The sequence below is a fragment of the Dreissena polymorpha genome, chromosome 9 (assembly GCF_020536995.1).
Source record: "Dreissena polymorpha isolate Duluth1 chromosome 9, UMN_Dpol_1.0, whole genome shotgun sequence".
Taxonomy (NCBI): Eukaryota; Metazoa; Mollusca; class Bivalvia; order Myida; family Dreissenidae; genus Dreissena; species Dreissena polymorpha.
The window spans coordinates 84,003,493-84,018,030 of NC_068363.1; the positions used below are offsets into that span (position 1 = coordinate 84,003,493).

At 33.5% G+C, this 14,538-nt stretch overlaps 1 long non-coding RNA gene across 1 annotated transcript; it reads right to left on the minus strand.

The window, feature by feature from the left end:
• Positions 1-8,972: 8,972 nt before the first annotated feature.
• LOC127845760 (uncharacterized) lies at positions 8,973-12,092 on the minus strand. Its single transcript, XR_008033378.1, has 3 exons — positions 11,743-12,092; positions 10,409-10,558; positions 8,973-9,983 (listed from the first exon to the last, which is right to left on the minus strand). It is a non-coding gene; the product is annotated as an uncharacterized LOC127845760 (long non-coding RNA).
• Between the last annotated feature and the right edge of the window lie 2,446 nt (positions 12,093-14,538).

A 14,538-nucleotide genomic window follows, 5' to 3' on the forward strand; every position in this document is an offset into this window, starting at 1 on the left:
CTGGCGATAAAACTTATTGATTTTATTCGGATCTCTGCAACTTTATCGAATTCCATCTTATCTGTTGGTTCAAACAACGCTGACTCATTTGGTCCATCAATGATGGTTTATTTCCAATATTAAAGGATGATATGCTATGTGTTTTTTTTCCAAAATCCACCTTACCAAGGAGTAAGGCTTTTTCACACGCATGTACTGATTTTTATATGCACTGAAACAACGACATCTACAATGATATTTTAAGTGGGCAGAAGTGCAACAATTTTGATTTTGCTAGTTACTCATATGGCAAGCTAATTGTCAATCGTTTACCAATGTGCTTGGGGTTGAAATCATGATTTTGTTTGAATGTACAGTTTGGGTGAACCAATTAAGTAATTAGGTAGAACTGTCTCACATTACGAAGCCTTACTGTAAGTGCGGAAGGAGTTAACAGTTCTAGACTTAAAAATACAGGAACATATGGTTATTTTATGAGATTAAAAGCATTCGAAGTTTATTGCATGAATTTTGACGCGTACATCATTAAATCTCACTAAACAATTGTAAGTAATTGGTTACATTCTACAAACACGGTCAGTACGGGGACGAAAAGCGGAAATCAGATACACGATGACGCTACTGGTGATGAGGAGTCGGACTCGGGCAGTATCGATGTAGCATCCATATTTTTAGAAATTCGTCGAGATGTGAAAACGATGAACAGCAAATTCGATAAACTTGAACAATCCGTAAATGATTTAAAACGCGAAAATATCGAAATCAAGCAGCAAAACAAGCAACTTTCAGAAAAAGTGGACTTAAACGAACGAATAAAAACATGTGAAGAAAAAATACTCGAAAATTCTAAACTTCAGAAAAAACAGGAAACCATTCTCCGAAAAAATAATCTGAAATAATGAAATAAACCATGATGGATTAGAAAACAATGCACAATGTGAACAAAAAGTCCGGTCGTTTATACTCGAACAATTAGGTATTGACTAGACGGACATGGCGTTCGAATATACTTACAGACTATCGTCAAAAAAGATCGACCTATTCTGGCTAGGTTTGCACTGCTCAAACAGAAGCAAACGGTTCTGGACGCGTTTAGGGATAAACGGAAGAATGGTCAAGTCAGTGGTAGAGTAGTAGAAGATTTACCGGATAGAATTGTGAAAGCACGAACCGCGCTGTATCCATTCCTTGAGCAGTGGCAAAATGAAGGAAAGGCAGCCAGATACAAACAGGATAAACTAATGGTGTGCGGGGAGCTATACGAATATGACTTCAATTCGAAGAAACCAATATTAGTTGCAAAATAGGAAAACGATTAAGGCTCAGAATACACGAACGATGTAAATAGTGTAAACGGTTTTAGTTTATGTTAAATGAATGTACAAGGACTTAAAAAAATACTCGAATGACGCGCTTTTTAAATGTTTTTGCGAAGATTTCGATGTAATAGCGCTAAACAAAACGTGACAAACAAAAGCTCAAGAGATTACTTTTTTTTTTAAATAATTACACATGCTTAGAAAATATGCGAATAGGAAATGGCAAGCGTGGATCAGGGGGCGTTGCAGTATTCATCAACGACAGTTTATGCAAATACTTTAAAAGGGTCTACGAACATCTGACGGAGTGCATTGTTGTGAACGTGTCATGCGTTCTGACGGGATATTCCAATGAACTATTTATGATATTCACATACATCTCACCGAAAAGATCAGTTATATACGATGAAGACAATGATGACGGTATAGACATTTTACGTCAAAAATTATTATTAATTCTTTATGACTTTCCATCTGAACTTATGCTTCTAGCGGGTGATCTTAACGCGCGAACGGGTGATCTAATAAATTTTATTCCGAATGACGATATTGATCACATTGTTGGGGAAACCTCATACCCTTGCGACACTTTTAATGAAAAAAGATTCACAAAAGACTGTGTTTTAGACAGGTTTGGGACATCCTTAATCGATCTGTGCTGCTCTCTTGACATACACATTCTAAATTGCAGAGAAGATGGTGACCGCGGAGGAGAAATTACCTGCGTCGCAAATGGTGGAAGAAGTACCGTGGATTATGTAATCGCGTCAACACAACTGTTTAATTATATAGAACGATTTGAAGTTTGTCCAGATCTTTTCTTTGACCTTTTTCCACTGAAGTGCATTCTTAAATTTGCTAAGCAAGCACCGAGTGATGTAGCGGACATATCGCGTGTGCAAAGTGCATATCACTTCCCATGGAATGACCAGTTAAAACAAACTTTTTTAGACCAATTCAATATCAGATACGACACCTTTGCAAGGTCTATTTCCAGTGGTGATCAAACATGTAGATTATCAGAATTTATTGAAATAATACAAACTGCAGCGGACTGCATGAAGAAGAAAATAGGTGGTCGATTCCATAGGAATAAAACACCAGTTACTCAACCTGAGTGGTGGGAAACCGAATGTCGGGAATTAGAGCGCCAAAAATATAGTAGCTTAAGAACATTTCGAGTAACCAGCTTGGCACTGGATCTCACTAACTACTTAAACGACAAAAACAGGTTCAGGCAGATTTGTAAATACAAAAAGAAAGAACTTGAGCTCAAACGACGTCGCGTTTTGGTGGAAAATAGCGATAACCCAAAGTTATTTTGGGACAAATATAAAACGAGCGAAAGGAAAACGCAATACATTAAATGACTCGATTTCCTGCGATGAGTGGTACGAGTATTTTTAACACCTGTTTTCGGCAAGCACATCGAATGTACCCGATAATACGCACGAGCACCAGGTGTTACCTCCCTTACAAACAGATATAAACACCCGCGAATTAAACGAACCAATTTCAGAGGACGAAATAGTAAATAGTATTAAGTCACTTAAATCGAAATGTTCATCAGGTACGGACTGGCTGTGTAAAGAAATGTTTAAATGAACTATCGACAAAACATTGCCATTCATTCACAGAGTTTTTAATGACATTTACGCAGGTGGCAATTTCCCTGAAAGCTGGAGTGAAAGTATAATAACTCCCATTCACAAGAAAGGATCCACAATTAATCCGAATAACTATCGTGCAATATCAATAAGTAATGCTATTAGCAAGATATTTGTCAATATATTAACTACAAGACTTACAAAGTGGTCTGAAGCCAACAGCATAATCCATGAAGCACAGGCAGGTTTACGGCGGGGCTACTCGACTATCAACAATATTTTTAATTTGTCTATTGTACAAAAGTACACTACGAAAAAAGTGGGTCGATTTTACGTATTTTACGTGGACTACCATAATGCCTTTGATAGTTGCGACCACCAAAAGCTATGGGAATGTCTCTCACGATTTGCTATTTGTGGAAACTTTCTCAATATTTTTCGGTCGATGTATAGCAAAATGAAATCATGCGTAAAAGTGAGAAGTGGCCTTACCGACTTTTTTGAGTTCAAAATCGGAACAAAACAAGGCTGTTTAAGTTCACCGATTATCTTTTCGCTATTCATGAATGACTTGGTTCATTATTTACGTTCAAACAGTAACAATAACGGAGTGTTCGTGTGTAATCAGAGCGACTCTATGCATTATTATACGCTGACGACGTCTCCAGCTTTGCGGAAACTGCTTCAAATTTGCAGAATATTACCAATTGCGTAGCAGATTTTAGTGATAACCTGGGAATGAAAATTAACCTTGAGAAGTCAAAGGTCATGGTGTTCCGTAATGGAGGCCGTCTACGACATTATGAAAAAATGGACCTTAATGGGGGCGGAAATAGAAGTATCTAGGAGCTTTCTTCACACCAAAATTGTCATGGAATATAACCAAAGAAGTTTTAGCTAAACAAGCGAAGAAGGCTGTCTTTAGCATGTTTAATTTGAGTAAACATTTTGGGTACTTTAAACCTAAAGAAGCATTAAAACTTTTTGAGTCAATATTTGTTCCTATTTTATGTTACTCAGCGGAGATTTGGGGGTTTGAGTTATCGGATATTACTGAGAGAGTGCATGTTGACTTTTGTAAATATATATGTGGGTTAAATAAAAATGTTTCAAATTTTTTCGCTTTAAGTCAATGTGGCCGTCTGCCAATTTCGGTAAACTATATGATGAAATGTATAAAATATTGGATTCGACTGACCCGAATGGACCAAAATCGCTACCCAAAACAGCTGTATGAAATGCTTAGAAGACAGGACGATGCTGGTAGATCAAACTGGGCGACAAATGTTAAACGTATGCTATTTAACTACGGATTTGGATTTGCATGGCTTAACAATGGAGTCGGAAATAGTAGAGATTTTTTTTCACAATTCAAGATCAGACTGAAAGACTGTGCTCTGCAGGAACTTCAATCAAAGATCAATAACTTACCTAAATCGCTTCTCTAGAAGGAATACAAATCCATGCTTAATATTGAGAGATACTTATTGTTAGATCTCCCATTCCTTCTAAAACGGACGGTGTCAAATTTCCGGTGCTCTGGACATGCGCTGATGATTGAGAAAGGGCGACACTTTAATATAGATAGGAGATCGAGATTTTGTGCATTTTGTGTAACTCATAATGTCTTCACTATTGAAGATGAATTTCATTTTCTTGTTATCTGCCCTTTTGTATGAACCTCTCAGGTTAGAACACTTTGATAGAAACTGGTGTGAAAAAGTCCGAACCATCGCATTGTTTTTTAGTACGATGTTTGACTCTAGGGAAGACAACATATGGTCACTGGCTGAATTTTTGCATAAAGCAACTTTGCTAAGAAAAACGTTTATCAGCGGAAATAATGATTCAACTACCGCGTGAATTATTATACCGAAACGGAAAAAATAATGCATATGTATATACATACATTTTGTTACCATTTGATTATTTTTGTATTATATGTGTTGCTTTATTTCTTAATCTCATTTGTAGTATCATATGTAAATACACGATTTTTTATGTATATTTATAATATCACTGTTACATACATGTTTATGCTGAATCTGTGTATTCTGGTCTGGAGGCCCTAAAATACGAATAAACTATATTGTAAATTTATATATATAAGTTCCAGTACTGGACATGTTTTGTTTTCAATATTCTGCATACTCTGTTTTGGAAATTTCACAACAAGTAAACTATATGAAAGAGATACATTTCAAGAAATACATATTTGTTAGCACAAATTTACAGTCTGTGTTGATTGATACACTTTTGACATGAATAAATTAAGGGTAAAAAGAACAAGAAATACCAAACGATGTTTTATGCAATTTATTAACCAGTATAATGTGCATTATGTCTATAAGCATGCAAATATAATGCAGATGCCAAACACTTGGTTACTTCATCATGATCAGGAAACAGATTTCTAAACAAACACACTAATTTTTTTCCCAACAAATTTTATTTCCAATTGCAAACAAGTACATATACAATATAAATTGTAACAATAATGATTTGTAATACGACACAACAAAAAAGAACATGCATATAATGCAATACCAACTCATATCTTATGTTATGTAAAGTAGTAGTCACCAACAGACAAAACATAACTCGTATCTTATGTTATGTAAAGTAGTAGTCAACAACAGACAAAACATAACTCCTATCTTATGTTGTGTAAAGTAGTAGTCAACAACAGACAAAACATAACTCGTATCTTATGTTATTTAAAGTCAGAGTCAACAACAGACAAAACATATAAGTTTGTGCAGTCTCTTGAAAACTTTACAATTACTTATATATGAAGTTGTGTATTGGAAAGAAAGAAAAACTTATACAAAGTACATAAAGAGAAAAAGAACCCAACATCTTCCAGTTTGAAAGATCAACAAAGAATGTGTACACTGTTATGACGGATAAAAAAGCATAGAAAAGCAAAAGTAGGTACATATAGTTATATTATATATCACAAAGTACATAAAAAGGAAACAAACAACATCGTTCAGTGTGAAAAGACAAAAAAGAATGTGTACATTGTAATAACATATGAGAAAGGCACAGAGAAGCAATTATAGTTGCATAAAAAAATTATAGTATATAATACATATGTCCTACATTTTATTTGAATAGCGGTACACTATAAATAGTATTTGTAAACAGTGCTTTAAACTACAACAATCATCAAATTTAAATTCTAAGTTGTGAGAACATAGCATTAAACTGTTCCCACTCACTGTCAAAGAAGTCTAACTTATTTTGTGAAATTGATATTTTTCTCAAGTTATCATACTCATACTTAGTGTATGTCTTTTCTCCTGTTATGCTTGGAATGCATTTATTCATTTTACACTTGTACAAGTATAACTTAATAAACAGAATAACATTATTTAAGGCTTTAGCAGGATTACTTGAATATCCAAGTAGAAAGATGGTCATGTTAATGAAAGGAAAAGATTGTTCTGGTAACATTTCATCAATAATTGCTTTAGAAATCTGACACTCCCAGAATAGATGTTCTAAATTTTCATCACTTTGTTTGCAAAATGAACATAATGGGTCATCAGTAATTTTTATTTTATTCAAAAAACTATTTGTTCCCAATATCCTGTGAATTAACCTATATTGGAACCACCGAACATTTACATCACTAGTTATTAAAAAGGGTAGCTCAAATAAACATTGCCATTCTTTTTCATTAATAATAGTATTGAGTTTTGTACACCAGTTTGCTTTAACTGATGGTTGTTCATTATTTTTATTTAGAATGGTGTACAGTCTTTTTGCACCGGGTTCGTTTTTCAGTACAAGTTGAAATAATGGGGGCAAAAAGGGTTAAATAATTTGCTGGGTAGAGCAAGATAAACAATATTTTTTTTCACAAATTTATCAATTGCTCTTGTCACTCCTGCATAATGAATGAAATTAATGTTCAAATTGTACATTCTATTTAATTCACCAAGAGAGATAAAGGTTCCATTTTTGAATATATCACCTATACAATGAATTCCAGCCTCAAACCAGGATTTAAAGAAAAACTTTTATTTCCTATCAATATTTTTGGATTATAAAAAAGTGGATAATACAAGAAATCTTCTGTGTTTACTTCTATTTACCACAATAAATTGAGAAGCTTTTTAAAACATCTAACCAAAAAGGGTTAGAAATTCTGTTAGATATTTTTAAGGGCATAATGATAGCTGCAATTAAAGAGTTTATATGTATCAAAATAGAGTTTAAAAAAATTTCTATCCAATTTCCCTTGAAGGATTGAATTTGTTGAAGCCATGTTAGTTTCAATGCTGGAATAAAAGCATCCAAATTTATCATTTTTAATCCTCCTTCATTATATTCCTTTACTATTGTTGAAAACTTAATTTTACTATGCCCGTCCCAAATAAAGTTCATAATAGAAGATTTTATTGAATTTAAAATAGTATCATGTGGGTTAGGCAATGATATGAACAAGTGATTAAATAATGAAACAATACGTGTTTTTACAATTACAATCTTTCCGATTGGTGTTAAAATTCTTCTTTCCAGTTTTTCAGGATATTTTCCATTTTGACAATTTTTTCATCATAATTGATTTTAACCATTTTTGATAGGTCAACATGGAAATGTATTCCTAACATTTTAAAGCTGTTTTGCATCCAATTTAGTTTCCATTTTGTTTTTATAGTGTAACAACTATATTTGTTTTTTCCAATCCATACAACATTTGTTTAATCAATATTTACATTAAGACCTGATATATTTGAAAAATCCTGTATAGCAGTAAGAGTTTTATTTAATGATTGTTCAGTACCGTCTAATAAAATTGTAGTATCATCCGCAAATTGGGACAATTTATGTTCAATTCCATGTATTGTTAAACCTTTTATATTTTTGTTATCTCTCAATACAAGTGACAAAACTTCTGCGCAGAGGATGAAAATATAACATGTGACAGGATCTTTTTGTCTGCAGCCCCTTTCAATGGGGAAAAAGTTAGATAAGTAGCCGCACTGAGAAACAGCTGATTTAGAGTATTTATATAAAACATGGAGCCAACGCTCTATGTCTGGACCAAAATTAAAAAGAGATAGTGTATTGTGTAAGAAGGACCATGGCAAAGAATCGAACGACTTTTCGAAGTCTAGTAAGAGAAGTAAACCCGGGATCTCATTTTCTTCGGTATAATGCAAAATGTCATAAATTAACCTTGTATTTTCCCCTATGTATCTCCCTTTAATGAAACCAGTCTGATCATTATGAATTAACTTATCCATGAAAAGTTTAAATCTGTTTGCTATTACTCCAGAGGCAATTTTATAAACAGTATTTAACAGAGTAATTGGGGGCCAATTCTGTATAAACAGCTTAGATGTATCACCTTTTGGAATACAGGTGATGATACCTTGTGTTTGTGTAATAGATAAACTTCCACAATTGAACAAACACACTAATAGGCAGAGCAACAGATACAACACATGTTTGCATTAAAATTGACATTTAAAATCCAAGTAACTGAATAAATTTCAAATTAATGAGATACAAAACTTACTACATAAAAAGATTACTAAACTAATACCCCACATACAGCTGCAAATCATTTTGTGAAAAATATGAGTATTGAATACAAGCTCAAAATGGCATGCTATCTTTAGTATGTCAACTACAAAAATATTGCATGGTCATACTACAGTAGGAATACAGACAGAAAAAGATATGCTGTTGTTTTAAATGCTGAAAAATCTATTCATATTAAAAGATTTTAGAACTACTCCAATATTTGGATTTCCGTTTTCTCTCTGCATATTATCTTTTGTCACTGTATTCTGAATATGAAATCAAAGTTAAATAAAAGATCACCGCTGCTGTCACGCACAATTACAATTTTAACAGACATTTGAAAATAACAACTCACACTCTTTATTTTCAATTTTGTTTAACCATTTATGTACAAAATTAATTCTTTTGAATATATATATTGATCGAGCAAGACTTCTTTTTTATATATTCACACATATATGCATTTAGGATAGGGTGGTTGTTGAATACTTATCGAACAAGATTTTTAAAATCAGAGAACTGCAAAATTAAATTTATCAATGTAAAATAGCTCTTTTAAAAGAAGTAAACAAAAAAATCATAAAACGAAAAAGATGGCACTTAATTCTTTTCACAAATGTCAATTTAAATTGGAGGTGAGATTTGTGTCCAGAACAATTCCAAGAACTACCATATGTGCACATTAAATTGGTACTTATACATATTGACAGTACAGAAACATAAGCAAAAATATTCATCAAAAACAACAGAGATTATGTCTGTGTTTCATGTCTTGTGTAAACCAATTGACGGATTTGCAATAAATGCATTAACAAGTCTTGTACAAAGAAATTGACGGATACATATGCAATAGATGCAAACGGAGTAAGCCCATTATCAAGACAGGATCAAGTGTCATTATCCAGTCCTTGGTGAATGGGCCTGGGTTCAATTTCCGTTGAAATAGCATTCAAACAAACAGTTATAAGCAGAAATTGTGAATTGTGAATTTTGATTTGTTCATAAGTTTTTTTTAGCTTTTCTTGTGATTTATGGTCCCAATTGGTTTTAAAAAATCACTGTGATTTATGTCTGTTTCATTATAACAACCTGATCCAATAATCCTGCATGTGATCTCTATATTATAGGTGCAATTAAAACGTTATTGTTTACACATAATTGCACATCGTAGTCATATCATAAATTATCAAAGTTTATCCTAAACTTTTACTCATAACAATTAACATGCTGTAATTTAATCCCATTGATACAATTTTTACCTGCCATCTGCTCAATTATTTGATATGTCAGGAAGTATTAGAATGTATATAGACTGTATCACTGTTCCCAATCACCGGATGTATATTGAAGGCAATGAATGGCAGATCACACTATCTCAATCCCTCAGTAACACATCACACACTATGATCTGTGTCCGGTCAGTGGTTACCACAAACCCACTTCACTGGGAGATCCCTAATTTCTGTGAGAGAATCCATGTTCATGTGACAACACTGGCAGCAGTAGGATCGGCTCCCTGAAAGTCATCAAGGTAAGATCAGGGGCCAGTATTTGTTAACACTGTACAACAAATTCAAAAACAATTTTGCAATCACATAATAATCGTACACATCAAATGTAACCCAATAATTCACATAAACAAAGGTGAACAATAAAATAGTTTATTTCTTCAAGATTACAATGTAACAAGACTGTGCCAACTTTTGTGATATCAAATACAATGAGTGTTAAAATGTTATAAGAATGTTCTCTATTTGATACATGATGATTTTACTTTGTGAATTATGCCCAGTCAATAAACATGGAATTAGTTGTGAAATGACCAATAGAACATAATCTGAGTGTCAATCATTCTCCTACTGTATAATTAATAGAGAATAACACAATTTAAACTTTCCAGTAGAACTTTTTAAAACAGAATAAATTATGCTCGCAGCAAACCCTGTTAAGACTTTAGATTCGGGTTGAGTCTGTCAAAGTCTGGTGCGTTGTTTCTCAGAAATAAGTAGTCTGTATCTGTATGCCACTGGAAGTCATTAAAGGAAACCATCCGAAAATCACAGCTTGTGTCATCGCAGTGTATTACAGGATCTGGAAAGATTTATGTGAACTATGTAACATCAGACTGTATCACACAATCTGTAAAGATTAATGTTGAACTATGTAACATCGGGCTGTATCACACGACCTGGAAAGATTGATATTGAACTATGTAACATTGGACTGTATCACACGACCTGGAAAGGTTTATGTTGAAATATGTAACATCAGACTGTATCACAGGAACTGGGAAGATTTATGTTGAACTTTGTAACATAGGACTGTATCACATGACCTGGAAAGATTGATGTTGAACCATGTAACATCGGACTGTATCACATGACCTGGAAAGATTGATGTTGAGCTTTGTAACATCAGACTGTATCACACGACCTGCAAAGATTTCTGTTGAACTATATAACATCAGACTGTATCACAGGATCTGGAAAGATTTATGTTGAACTTTGTAACATAGAACTGTATCACACAATCTGGAAAGATTGATGCTGAACCATTAAACATCAGACTGTATCACAGGAACTTGAAAAATTTATGTTGATCTTTGTAACATTGAACTGTATCACATGACCTGGAAAGATTGACGTTGAACTTTGTAATATGAGACTGTATCACACGACCTGGAAAGATTTATGTTGAACCATATAACATCAGACTGTATCACACGACCTGGAAAGATTGATGTTGATACATGTAACATCAGACTTATCACATGAACTGGATAGTTTTATGTTAAATTATGTTAAACTATGAAATATCGGACTGTATCACACAATCTGGAAAGATTAATGTTGAACCAAGTAACATCAGACTGTATCACAAGAACTGGAAATGTTTATGTTGAAATATGTAAGATCGGACTGTGTCACACAACCTGGAAAGATTTATGTTGAACCATGTTACATCAGACTGTATCACACGACCTGCAAAGATTTCTGTTGAACTATATAACATCAGACTGTATCACAGGATCTGGAAAGATTTATGTTGAACCATGTAACATCAGACTGTATCACACGACCTGAAAAGAATGATGTTGAACTATGTAACATCAGACTGTATCACATGACCTGCAAATATTTCTGTTGAACCATGTAACATCAGACTGTATCACACGACCTGGTAAGATTGATGTTGAACCATGTAACATCAGACTGTATCGAACGACCTGGAAAGATTGATGTTGAACCATGTAACATCAGACTGTATCACATTACCTGCAAATATTTATGTTGAACCATGTTACATCAGACTGTATCACAGGAACTGGAAAGATTGATGTTGAACCATGTAACATCGGACTGTATCACACGACCTGCAAAGATTTATGTTGAACCATGTAACATCAGACTGTATCACGCGATCTGTAAAGTTTTATGTTGAACTTTGTAACATAGGACTGTATCACACAATCAAGAAAGATTGATGCTGAACCATTAAACATCAGAAACATCATTGAACCATGTAATATCGGACTGTATAACAGGAACTGGAAAGATTAATGTTGAACTTTGTAACATAGGACTGTATCACATGACCTGGAAAGATTGATGTTGAAGTATGTCACATCGGGCTGTATCGCACGACCTGGAAAGATTCATGTTGAACTATGTTACATTTAAATGTATTTCAGGACCTGGAAAGATTTATGTTGAACTATGTAACATTGCTCTGTATCACAGGAACTGGAAAGATTAATGTTGAACTATGTAACAACGGACTGTATCACAGGACCTGGACAGATTTATGTTGAACTATGTAACAACGGACTGTATCTATGAACTATGTTACATTTAAAAGCATTTCAGGACCTGAAAAGATTTATGTTGAACTATATACAGCAGTGTTTCACACGACTTGGAAAGATATATCAGTGTATCACAAAATCTGTAAAGATTTAAGTTGAACTGTGTACACAAAGTGTCGCAACTAGTGAAAACAACAGTAATAATGTCAATGTAATCATATAGAAAGGAAACAAAACATTTCTTTTTTGGTAATGAGTTTTCAGTTCCTTAGGCTTATTGCTTTACTTAACTTCCTGTTTCTATATTTTATTTCTTATTCTGACAAGTCCTTCAGCTTTGTTTGGAGAAAACTACACGAACAAAATATATATACATAGGGCAAAGACGCCTCCTCATTCCACTTTTGTCTCAAAACTCCATATATGCAAAAAAACTCAACCTTTATCTGAGAGTCGAGAAGGTAGACACACACAAAAATTATAAAGTCCAAAGCCTGTAACTTTGTCAACAATCCTTGGACCGCAACAAAACTCAAACTTGATATATGATCATGTAGGTAGACTCACCCGCCAAAAATATTATCAGTATCTGAAAGTGTATCAAAGAAAACTGCCCATACAATTATTATTTGAAAGAAAATTCCTAAATTCAAGACCTGCAACTTTGTCAATAATCAATGGCAAGGAACGCAACCTCACACTTGATCTATAAGTCATATAGATAGACTTACACACCAAAAATCAGGTAAATATCTGCAACCGTTTAGCAAACAGTCCGGAAAACTGTTAGCGTAGAGGAAAATGTTAGGTCCATAACTTTACTAAAAATAAATGGATCAATATGGAACTCGAAATTGATCTGTAACTCATGCAGTTAGAATCACATACCCAAAATCAGGTAAATATGTTGAAGTATTAAGAAAAAAAATCCCAAACGGAATGTTGGAAAGACATACAGACAGATGGACGGACAGTCTGACTGATATATGCCACTCTACCGGGGGCATTTAAATCATTCAATAGCCACATTGACATTGATATTCAATTATTTAATCAGCAATACATTTACATACCTTTTGTTCACAGATGTGCCTTTTCCAAGTGCTAATGATGACCCTCCAATGCATAAAGGGATTAAGGGAAACATCTATAACAGCAAATCAAGCTATATAATCAATCTCTAAAAATGTTTGGCTTAGTAAAATGTGATATTTTGACTTTCAGAGAGCTCTGTCAGAGACATTTAGTAATTAAGATGTAACACAAATGTAATTAGAAATGCAATCAGGAAATGTGTAATTGTATTAATGACCATGTATGTTTACATAAACAAACTGACAAAGATTCAAGATTTAAGAATAATTTCTATCAGCTTGTCAAATGTTAATTTTGAGTGTTAACATGAAGAAAATATACTTCCTTGGCTTTATATAATTACAAAATGCATATAAATCCTAGTACATGGAGACAGCTTTTTTCTGAATATAACCATTTTCTCTATTTTATAATCCTGTTAAACTTTCTATCTGAGATGAGATTTACTGAAGAATGATAAACAAATAAGTTGCTATGATGTGGAACTTCTTAATGAATCAAGAGAGCTTACTCGGAAGGTTTTGGTCTTGACGTGGATAAATTGCTAGTTACATTCCTGACTATATTGCTTTTCTTCTGAAATGATTCACATGTTTTTCTCATTTTGGTTACAAATGTCTTGCATAATAATCACAATTCTGCCTGACATGGTTAACATTAGATACTGATTTTACCAAATTTATCTGCAATACAAGTTTGTAAGAGCCTCTTTTAAGAAGGCAACATAAAGCAGTCGCACTTTACGTCTGGACGAGTGTCCAATGATCATCCAAACATTCCTGCCTCAGCCATAAATTCGCTACATAGCCAAGGAATTCAAATAACTTCGCACAAATTTAAACCATCATAAGAGGATGTGTTGCATGTCATGCCTCTCTCCCTGCCTCAAAAATTAAGGTCACATTTATATGTCAAGTTTGAAGTCAACATTAGCCATAAAAAGGTGAAAAAATTTCTGTCTCAGACATAACTTTGCTATGTATTGTATTAAAAATAACTTGGTACAATAGTAAAGCATCATTAGATGACTTGTCCTTTGTCACATCCATCTCCCTACCTAAAAGTTCAAGGTTACACTAAGAGGACAAATATAAAACTTTGCCATAAGACTGCATGATATTTTCTTCCTCAGCCAAAACTATTCTATATATTGACGTATTTTTAAATACAT